Below are 11629 nucleotides of genomic sequence, written 5' to 3'. Positions count from 1 at the left end.
AGACAAGTCAGGAAGCGTGTTTAATTGGCGTGACACGGACGACATACAGCGGGAGCACGAGAGGAGGCCTGGGCATGCTGCGTGGCTTCTGTCCACCCTGGGGTCCCACCCCACCCCAGCCGCACCACCAGGGCCAGGGCCTGCCCCTCCCCCAGAGACACCCACCGCAGATTCAGACAGGACAGCACCCCGAAAGAAGTCCAGAGGGGCTGGGGAGGCAAGCAAAGGAAATCATCACCCAGGAAACATTGCTTTTTTTTTTTCCTTTTTTTTTGGGTAAGAGTTGCCCAAATTCCTTTCCAAAGTCACAGGCTCTGGGCGGAGGGCACCATGACCATTTGTCTCCACTGGCCTTCACCTTGACCGAGGGCTCTAATTGTTCCACTCATGGCTGCTCCCCACAACGGCCCTGTGATAGGGGTTGAGCAGAGACTCACTCCCATCGGACGGATGGAGAAACGGAGTCTCAGTGAGCACAGACTTGCCCGGAGTCCTGGAGAAAGCCGGTCACTGAGTCAGACTGGGAACTTGTGGCAAAGACACAGGGGACACGGAAATGTACAGCCTGGGCGGAAGGAGGCAGTCGGGGGTGAGTGGGTGGAAGGGATTCTGAGTTCGTCCCAATCCCCGGGAGCAAACAAAGCCTGAGATGCCTAGATGCCAAGACAGAAGCTGGGACCAGCTGTTTATTCAACAAAAGCCTTTTTATTCATTCAAAAATCAACCATTGGGTTTATTCCGCAGATATTAAAAAAGAGGGGGGTGGGGGGCAAGGCTTCCCATCACAGTGCCCTTATGCTAATTCACTTGCTACCCCTGGGGTGGCCCTAGAAGAGGGGCGTGTGGGACACATGCTGCCAATGAGGTGGGGCTGGAAGCCCAGGGCCTGGGTGAGATTTTGGCCCCCCTCCTCAAATCCCCATCTGCAGCCTCCTTCTCAAACCATCTATTTGGCTGAGCAAGTCCCCCAAATGTCTTTACTGCTCATCACCACCAGGGGGCGCTCCCAGCATTCCCTTCAATACTTAGAAGCTGAAACCACTGGGAACCGGGTAGTTTTCACTTGAACAGTGAAGCTGCCACTTCCCAAGACAGCCAGGACTCCCACCCCCCCACCCCCAAACCCCGAGAGAAGAGACAATGTCCCCGAAAGCCCAGGTGCATCTGTCATCTAGGAAGTGTCTGTCAAAATGAAAAGCATTTCAGGGGATGGAGAGGACACACGTTTGCCTTGACGTTACTCTAAACATTGCTTGGTCGAATACTGGAAACGCATGAGGCTCTCCTAAGTACCATCAACGTGGAGCCGGGAGCAGACATCGTGAGCAAGGAGCCAGGGCTGCTGCAGACGCGCTGCCCGAGGCTGAGTCCTGCTCCTGGCTGGGGAGCGGGGTCAGGGGGTGGGGGAGGCTAAGAGCCTGGCTTCCAGCTGGCCTGGAAGCCCTGGAGAGCAGCAGCTGATGGGGTTGGGCCTCGGGTGGGAAACAGTGGCAGGGAGAGAGGCCCACGGACTGCTCAGGGTTCCAGGGTGCCAAGGCTGGAGGCCTGGTGAGAGGAGGGGACAGGCTTGTCGCTGTCCACAGCCTCGGGCAAAAAATGGCCAGTGTCCAGCATGCTCTGGATGGCCTCCAGGCAAGGACCCAAGGTGCACCTGGGGCACGGGTCCACAGTACCTCCTGCTAAGCCACACCTGTGGCTCCAGACCAAAAGGCCAAAGGCGAGAAGGTGGGAGGAAAGCCCGGCACTCAGCTCTCCCCAGACACCTGGGAATCAATGCCTCAGCTGATGGGACCCACATGCTGAACCCTGGAGAATTCTCAGCCACAAGCCCTTTCCATGATGCCCCCGGGACAGCTGCACAACCACTCCTGACCCCTGGACCAGAGACACAGATCGAGTCTCAGAAGTCATCTGACCTCTAGTCCCAAGTCACCAAGCTCACCTCCCACCCTAGGCTCCCAGGTCACAGCCAGGATGAAGAACTGCAGGATTTGGTGATGGGTCCCGAGGCCTCCTGGGCCAGAGGCCTGAGGAGGAAGGGGACTGCAGGGGCCCCAAAGAGCCCAGGTTTCAAAGTCCCCCATGAAAATGAAACTACTGATCCCACTCATGCAGGGTCTGTCTCGGGGGCTTCCAGGGGAGGCGGAGGGTCTGCGAACGTCGGGAGGGAGAGGGGGGAGCTGGCTGAGTGGTCCATCCAGCCCAAGGAGTGGACGCGCAAGGCCCACGCTGGCAGAGCCGCTCTCTGACAGAGCGTCTGGTGGCTGAGGGCTAAGGAGCAAGGGAATCTCTGGCCTCCTGGGAAAGTGCAAAGTAGACGGTGAGGGCGATTCCCAGTGGGGGCTGCGGGATAAGCAGGGAGGGGGTCGGCTGCTGACTGTGCAAAAAAGAAGGCAGGATTCTAGACGCCAGCCTGGCCCTACCACAGGCTGGGAGGCTGCTTCTGGCCCCCGAAGCCTTCCCGGGGGAGGACAAATTCTGAGCCTGGAAGCTGGCTCAGGAGCCCAGGAGGACCAGGATACTGCGGGGAGGGACAAGGTGTGTCATCGGACCCCACGCAATGCCACCACGGGCTGCCGTGTCCCTGAAGACATGTGCCAAGAGATGAGACGGCGGCTCAGATGGTCCCCGTGTCTGCTGGGGTCTGGAAACTTAGCCACAGACCACAGAGTCACCAACAGCAGGAGACCCGGGCTTAGAATTAGACAGCGTCGGCAGGGACAGAGAAAAGCCTTCAGATCCTCCAGCCCAGGCCTCCTGGTCTGCAACAGCGGCGGAAGCTGGGGCCCAGAGAGGGCAAGGGGGTGCCCGCGATCACAGAGCCAGCCTCGGGCTCCCAGCCTCTGCTCCAAGGTCATCTGACTCTGGGGCTGCTCTGTCTCAGTGGCAGGCAGAGCTAGAAAGTTCCATGAGCACAGGCAGGCCACAGCCGGAGAGGCCACCTGAATGGGACTGCCTGCAGCTCATCTCTCCCCACCCTTCCTGGCTTCTCCCTTCTCTCCCCGCCCCCTTCCACCCTTCCTGGCTTTTGAGCTAAAGGAGGGAAGGGTACCCTGTTCCTATGGATGAGGCAGGCAGGAAGGCAGGAAGGCAGGAAAGCAGAGTGATCGGCAATTCTCAAAGCCCTTAAATGTTGGCTCACTCCCTCTTCACCTCTCCTAGCTTCCTGGTCCATCCCTGCCGCCCGCCTTCCCGTCTCCCAGTCTCAGCACAAACCTCGCGGCTGCAAACACAAAAGCAAGAACCAAAAAGCTCAAAGCTGTCCCCTGTCCATCCTCAGAAAAGATGGGATGGACACCCAGGAGGATACAGGACAGAGAGAGGTGTGAACTGGAGCAGAGAATAGAGATCCAGAGAGGAGGCATTCGGGCAGAGGGAACAGTGCATTAGCCATTGAAGAAGCCCACCTTTCCCCTCTCCAAACATCAAGCAAGCACAGTATCTAAAATTTTAAATTAAAAAAAAAAATTTTTTGGCTTCTTGGCCGCTGCAGGCCACCATCCTCCTAAGAGTGTGGGCAGGTGGGCGAGGGGCGTGCACATGTAAACGGTGGGCCCCGCATCCCTGGGACCGTTGGACACACGGAGGCAGCAGCAACAGTTAACAACCAATAAATAAAAGATATCAATTATATATGTATATATATATATAAAAAACACCTCACTTTCCCCACCAAAAGCACAATACTGTTATCACAGAAAATCAGCATCATCGTAATTAATCATCCTAGCCAAGCAGGCGGTTTTGCTGCCCGAGGAAGAGGGGGCGGCAACATCACGTTAACCCCCACGCCCGGAGCGCCCCCGCGGACTCTCTGGCTTCGAAGGTCAAGGTGGGAGGCAGGGTTCTCCGACCTTCCCAAGGCCTTCTCCCCATCTGTCAGTCGGAATCTTCTAGAACAGAAGGTAGTTTTGTTTTGTTTTTTCTTTTTCAGTGTCTGTTTGAAATTAAAAAAAAAAAACAAAAAACCACACGAAAGCACACACGCGAGGAGACCAGGCGAGACCGAGAGGCCCCGCCTGCAAAGCGGACGAGTCCTGGGTTCTGCAGAGGGCCGGGGCCTTTCCCATCCGTGGGCTCGTTTTCTGGACAAGCGGAGGTTGGCGATCGGAGCCGGTGGCTTCAGGCGGCGGGTGGGTGCGGGGCGGGGGGAGCCGGCCTCGCGACTCCAGGGCAGCTCGGCTGGGCGTGGATGCGGAGGAAGGCTCGGTGGACACGGGAGTCGGGGGCAGGGGAGTCAGGGCGGAGGTGGCCTCATGGCTCGGGAGGAGGTGAGTGGTTCCCAGGCATCTGGAAGACACAGGACGGGGGGGGCGGCCTCAGCGCTGGCTGCCAGGGGCACGGAGCCGGCGGGAGGCAACCCTGCGGGCACCAGGGACTGGTTTCGTGGAAAACAACTGCTCACTACATGCTGGGCAACCCAGTTCCTAACAGGCCACCGACCAGTACCAGTCCACGGCCCGGGGAACGGGGACCCTGGAACTAGACGACAAGGTGACAAGTCCTAAAAAGGTGCACTCCCTCCAGTCCACACGTTTGGTGCTTAAGGATGTATGCTTAAGAAATAAATGCGATGCTTATGACAGTATCATCTGTAACAGCAAAATTAAACAGGAGAGAACAAACTGAGTGTCCACCACTCGGATTAATAAGGACAGAACCATGTGATAAGAGTGTGCACCGGTTAAGAACAAAGTGAGCAGGGGCCAATAAGCATAGGAAAAGATGCTCGGCAGAATCAGTCATCAGGGAAGAGCAAGCCAAAACCACAAGGAAGGATTGCCCCGGTGGTCCAGTGGTTCAGATTTGGTGTTTCCAAAGCAGGGGGCCGCAGGTCTGATCCCTGATCAGGGAACTAAGACCCCATGCCTTGAGGGTTAGAGAGAGAGAGAGAAAGAAACACCACTTCACAAATACTAGGATAAAACCTAAAACTAACAAGCATTAGTGAGGCTGTGGAGAAATTGGAACCCTCGATCATTCCTGGTAGCAACATAAAATGACGCAGATACTGTGGAAAAGTTTGGCAGTTCCCCACCCCCCCCAAATTAAACTCATCAAATGCATTTAAATCCCTAAACTCATAATTACACATATTGTTTTTATAAAACATCATTGGTCACTTCTAAAGGATGTGAGAAATCCAACTTGTTTTGAAAACTGATAAAGAATCAAGTATCCATCCTGCCCTCCCTGTGAACACTATACCCTGGGGATAACCCACGAGTGGATGAGGGAACGTCTCTTTTTATAAAAGTGATGCACCCAGCCATGAAGGAAAGACAACTGTAGGATGTCACCATTTTGCATGACCTGATGAATGGATGGGGATGGCAGTCAGCAAGAGCTGCTAATGTCACCGACATCACGTATGCCTGCCGGACACACACAACCCCAGCCATGAGACGGTCTCACCAAAAGTGGACCAAATCCAGTGGCAAGATCAACTGCCATTTGCAGGAAGAACAGGAAACAGGAGTCTGTAAACAGCACCCCAGGGCACCGTTAGCAAACCCCAGACTGTGGGGAACCCTACAGAATGCGCTTCTCAACAAACAGTGAGACGGAAAGGGAAGGGGGAAAACTTAAGAGATAAAAATAAACAAGAGGGGACTTCCCTGGTGATCCAGTGGTTAAGACTTTGCCTTCCAATGCAGGGGGTGCAGGTTCGATCCCTGGTCAGGGAACAAAGACCCCACATGCCTCTCAGCCAAAAAAAACTCGAAAACAAAACCCATAAAACAGAAGCGATATTGTAACAAATTCAATAAAGAATTTTAAAGTAGTCCACATAAAATAATTTTTAATAAAAAAGATAAATAAAATAGTGACCTACCAACCAATTGCCATCTGTGGCTTTTATTCCAATTCTGATTCCAAAAAACAAAGTGAGAAGAAAACTGTGAGATAATGGGAAACTGGAATTTAAATGCTTGATGGGAGCGTATTAAGGAATTACTTTTTTCTTGGTATTATGGATTTTTTTTAAAAAGTCATTATGTTTTAGAAATACATTTTGAAATATTTACATATGAAATGATATGATGTCTTGAATTTTCTTCAAAACAACCCAGCATGAGTGGTGTGGGGGAGGGAATAGATGGTCAAGATTGCTATGAATCCATGATTCTGAAGCTGGGTGATAGGTACATGGTTACATATTCTCCACTATTGCCTGAGAGTGTTTCTGTAATAAAAATGGTTTCAATCCATCCTCAAATTTCCAACAACCTAAGTGTCCCATACCACAAGACTGGTTAAAGTATGGTCCAGCCATAAATGGAATACTATGCAGCTATTAAAAAGGATGATCTCAAGCAAGATTTAGTGATACAGAAAATATGCATGATCTCAGCTCCTGAATAATTCAATGAATTATATAACAGTAATTTATCTAAGAATTATGATACATCAGGAATCTCAGAAGGCAAATAAATCACAAAAACGACGGAACACAAGTTGGATATAATTACAACCAGACAGGATCTGGGAAAGCCTGAGAAAAAATGAGAAGGGCAATTTTCGGGAAGAGCTTTAGAAAAGTGAATCTTGTCACCCTGAAAAGCTTGTCACGGAAATAAAATTACACCGTCCTGGCTGACACGTGAGGGTGAGGGTAAGATATATGGCTACATAAATTGTGTTAAGGAAAGCCAGTGCAGACACAAAGAATGTGAAGCCAAGTTGGATAAAACACGTTACAAACCTCTTAGTGTTGAGCCTCCAAAAGAAAAAATAAGGAGGGAGGAGCCAAGATGGCGGAGGAATAGGACGGAGAGACCACTTTCTCTCCTACAAATTCATCGAAAGAACATTTCAATGCTGAGCAAATTTCACAAAACAACTTCTGATCGCTAGCAGAGGACATCAGGAGCCCAGAAAAGCAGCCCATTGTCTTCGAAGGGAGGGAAAAAAAAATTTTTTTTTCTTTTTTTTTTTCTTTTTCTTGTTTTTCTCTCCTATTTCCTTTTAGAGTCCTCTAATACTCCTCTATTATTCCTTAACTTTCATTTTCATTTCACTATAACCTTGCCCAAAAAAAAAAAAAAAGAGAGAGAGAGAGAAACCCTATTTTTAAACCGAACTTCATATACAGTTCTAAATTTTTTTGTGTGTTTTTGTTTTTGTTTTTAAATATTGTATTTCAAAGAGTCTAACCTCTACACTAGATTTTCAATCTTTGTTTCTCAGTAGTATGTGATATAAATTTTGGTCATTTAAGAATCCAATATTCAGTTCCCATTTCTATTCAGGAGTGTGGTGATACTCTCCCACTTTTGACTCTCTGTTTTCTCCCTCAGAACACCTCTATTTCCTCCATTCCCCTTCTCTTCCTAATCCAACTCTGTGAATCTTTGTGGGTGTCTGGGCTACGGAGAACACTTTGGGAACAGATAACTGTGTAGATCTGTCTCTCTCCTCTTGAGTCCCCTTTTTCTCCTCCTGCTCACCTCTATCTCCTTCCTCCCTCTCCTATTCTTCATGTAACTCTGTGAACCTCTCTGGTTGTCTCTCACGGTGGAGAATCTTTTCACCATTAATCTAGAAGTTTTATTATCAAAAGAAAAAATAAGTGTTTCCTACAAGTTGTTCTTTGAAAAAACAAAGCAAAAAGAGAAAAATAGCCAACAGCATATGGTTATGAACTCATTGTTGTTGAGGAAATATGTATACATATACATTCATAGAAAACTGTGAGACAAAAACAAATAAGGTAATTCAAAAATAATTACACACTTTAAAGAAATGAATTACACTGTACAACTTTTCCTCGGCGGGGAATACATCAAAACCCAGGCTTGCACCACTTTTCCACAGCCTGGAGGAAATGAAGCAGTTGTTAGGTGACAGTTGCCAAGGAGGCTGCTAGTGGTAATTCACAAAAAGGGGACCATGAAAATTAGACAACAGATCAGGATGTGCTCCAGGACCCAGAGCTGCATACTGAGCATCTCTAAGATTATAGAAATATCTGTCACGGTTCCTTTACAAATTGGTTTGATTATTATGTTCCTATGTGACCTAGTTACTGAGCATTAAGTTTCTGTAAGTGTTCAATTCTTCCTGAATCATTCTAGACACAAAATGTTCACAGTGGTTATTTCTGGGCTATATGTGTGTGTGTTCAGTCACTCAGTCGTGTCTGACTTTTTGCGACCCTTTGGACTATAGCCCGCCAGGCTCCGTTGTCCATGGGATTTTTCAGGCAAGAATACTGGACTGGGCTGCCATTTCCTCCTCCAGGGGAATCTTCCCGACCTAGGGATCAAACCTGCATCTCCTATGTCTTCTGCATTGCAGGTGGAGCCCTGCAATGGGTTATATATAAAGGGGTTATATATGAAGGGCTTTTTTTTCAATAATAATTTTTAATGGAGGTTTTCTTTTTAAACATGTTTTCTAATGTCCCTTCAATGAAAAAGGATTTAGTATGCAAAATAACATTAGAAGCTTCAAAACAGGCCTCCTAAACAAAATATCAGCAAATCAAATCTGATGATACATAAAAGCTTATCATGAGTGGATTAGCATTCAAAAATAAATTGGTATAAGTCAGAAGGGCCATCGTCACAAAATCCACAAGCAATAAATGCTGGAAAGGGCATAGAGAAAAGGGAACCCTCCTACACTGTTGGTGGGAAAGTAAATTGGTACAGCTGCTATGGAGGACAGTATGGAGGTTCCTTAAAAAACTAAAAATAGGGGACTTCCCTGGTGGTCCAGTGGTTAAGATTCTGCACTTCCACTGCAGGGGGCACAGGCTCCTTCCCTGGTCAGGGAACTAAGACCCCACATGTCATGTGGTGTGGCAAAAAAAAAAAAACAACTAAAAATAGAGCTACCATATGATCCTACAATCCCACTCCTGGGCGGGCATATATGCAGAGAAAAACATGGTTCGAAGGGATATATGCACCCCAGTGTTCACTGTAGCACTGTTTATAATAGCCAAGACATGGAAGCAACCTAAATATCCATCAACAAATGATGGATAAAGAAGATGTGGTACATACATACAATGGAACATTACTCAGCCGTTAAAAAGAATGAAATAACACCATTTGCAGCAACATGGATGACCCTAGAGATTGACTGAGTGAAGAAAGTCAGACAGAAAAAGACAAATATCATGTGGCATCACTTATATGTAAAACTGAAAAAAAAATTATAAAAATGAATTTATTTACAAGACAGAAACAGACTCAGAGACTTAGAGAATGAACTTTTAGTTACCTGGGGGTAAGGCTGGAAGGGAAGGACAGTTAGGGAGTTTGGGGTTGACATGCACACATTGCTATGTTTAAAACAGGTAACCCAAAAGACCTACTGTATAGCACAGGGAACTCTGCTCAATATTATATAGCAACCTAAATGGGAAAAGAATTTGAAAAAGAACAGAAAAAAAACCATAGAATATCTAAAAATCATTGAATATTTAAATGGGCAGGACTCCATGGGTGAGCCATACAATGTATTCACACACACACACATACAAATCAACTGGTGTAATTCATCATCTTAACAACAAAGAAAGAAAAGTCATGTAAGAATATTGATAAATGCAGAAAATTTTGATAAAATTCAACACCACTAATGATTAAAAAAAAAAAAACTCCTAGAAAACTAGAAAAGAAAAAAACTTTCTAAATCTGATCAAATCTATCTAACAACCTAACTAATACAAACCTAATACAAAACCTAACTAATACAACCTAATAACAAACAACCTAACTAATGGGAAATTATTGAAAGCTTTCCCCGAGAGTTAGACCTTCATCACTCCTGTGTGACTGGAGAGCCCGACCAGCAAGGAAGCAGGAGAAAGGAACAAAGGCAGAGAGATAGGAAAGGGAGAAACAGAACGTAGACAATCCAAAAGAATCTAAGGCAGAATCTAAGATTTCATAAGTGGAGTTAGCAGGACCATGGTTATAGGATCAGTTAAAAAAAAAATCACCTGAATTTCTATAAACCAGAAACAAATGGAAAATACAATTAAAATTACTACTTAAAACACCATCAAAAAACAGCAATACCTAGGAATAAATCTATTAAGAGATGTGAAAGACCTTTTAGCTAAAAACAGCAAAATGTTACCAAGACAAAAATTCAAAGGATGGCATCACCAACTCAACGGACATGAGTTTGAGTAAACTCCGGGAGTCCAACTCTTTGTGACCCTATGGATGTAGCCCACCAGGCTCCTCTGTCCATGGGATTCTCCAGGCAAGAATATTGGAGTGGGCTGCCATGCCCTCCTCCAGGGGATTTTCCCAACCCAGGGATTGAACCCAAGTCTCTTACATTTCCCTGCATTGGCAGGCAGGTTCTTTACCACTAGCACCACCTGGGAAGCCGAGATTCAACTCAATCCCAATCAAAATCCAAGCATGTGTGTGTGTGTGTGTGTGTGTGTGTGTGTGTGTGTGTGCACATAGGCATTTATAAGTTGATTCTAAAATGTATATAGAAATACAAATAGCTTAAAGTAGTGATGGCATTTTTGAGAAAGAAGCAATGGGATCTTGCTTCTCAAAATCAGGTTATAAAGAGACTATACTTTCACCTTGGGTTCTCTCCCTCCCAGAAATCTCACGCTCAGGGAAGCCAGTCACCATGCTGTTAGGCAGCCTTGTGCAGAGGGGCACATGGTGAGGCTGCCAAGCCAAATGAGTGAGCTTAGAAGTGGGTCACCCCCAGCCACACCTTCAGATGAGACCACAGCCCTGGCCAACAGTTAGTGATCACCCTGGTTTACCTAACACAGAGGGGTTTCTCAGGACATAGGACTTTGAGCGCTAAATCTAGGATAGTCTTGGGCCAACTGGGATTGTTTATCATCCTCCTGACAGCTTGGCTGTATCCTCAAGAGACACTTTGAGCCGAAGGCACCAAAAAAAGCTGCATCCAAATCCCTGATGTTTGTTCTTTCCAGCTGCAGTTTTGCAAGATCACAGTATGTAGCAACAGACGACTAAGACAGTGCTGCACATAAGGTGATGGTAAAATTGAGTATGCACACATCAGCTTCCTGGGTAGCTCAGCTGGTAAAGAATCTGCCTGAAATGCAGGAGACGCTGGTTCGATTCCTGGGTCGGGAAGATCCCCTGGAGAAGGGATAAGCTACCCGCTCCAGTATTCTTGGGCCTCCCTGCTCAGATGGTAAAGAAGCCGCCTGCAATGCAGGAGACCTGGGTTTGATCCCTGGGTTGGGAAGATCCCCTGGAGAAGGGAACGGCAACCCACTCCAGTACTCTTGCCTGGAGAATTCCATGGACAGGGAAGCCTGCCAGGCCCAGTCCATGGGATCACAAGAAATCTGACACGACGGAGCGATTTTCACTTTCACTTTCACATATGCCAATGTGCCCAACTTCAGCGCTCATCAGAGACATGGCAGATAAAGATTACAACAAGCTATCACTACAGGCTCACCAAAACGGCTGAAATTTAAGAAGAGAGAGAAGATCCAATGCCGGCCAGGAAGTGGAGAACTGGGAGCACCCATATATCACGAGTGGGAGTAGGAGATAATACAACCACATTGGAAAACTGTCCAGTAGTGCCAACTAAAGCTAAATATACTACACACATTCTGTGTTCCAGCAATTCTACTCTTAGGTCTGTA

The 11629-nt window shown here is 47.4% G+C and overlaps 1 protein-coding gene across 2 annotated transcripts in view; it reads right to left on the bottom strand.

The window, feature by feature from the left end:
- Positions 1-685: 685 nt before the first annotated feature.
- NCS1 (neuronal calcium sensor 1) overlaps positions 686-11629 on the bottom strand; it is a 56266-nt gene continuing 45322 nt past the window's right edge. For both annotated transcript variants that reach the window (XM_070454650.1, XM_020874928.2), the window contains exon 8: positions 686-4290. The gene's annotated coding sequence lies outside the window, so the exon portion shown is untranslated. The remainder of the gene's footprint in view (positions 4291-11629) is intronic.

The sequence above is a fragment of the Odocoileus virginianus genome, chromosome 2, assembly GCF_023699985.2.
Source record: "Odocoileus virginianus isolate 20LAN1187 ecotype Illinois chromosome 2, Ovbor_1.2, whole genome shotgun sequence".
NCBI classification, from domain to species: Eukaryota; Metazoa; Chordata; class Mammalia; order Artiodactyla; family Cervidae; genus Odocoileus; species Odocoileus virginianus.
This window is presented reverse-complemented; position numbering and strand designations above follow the sequence as displayed.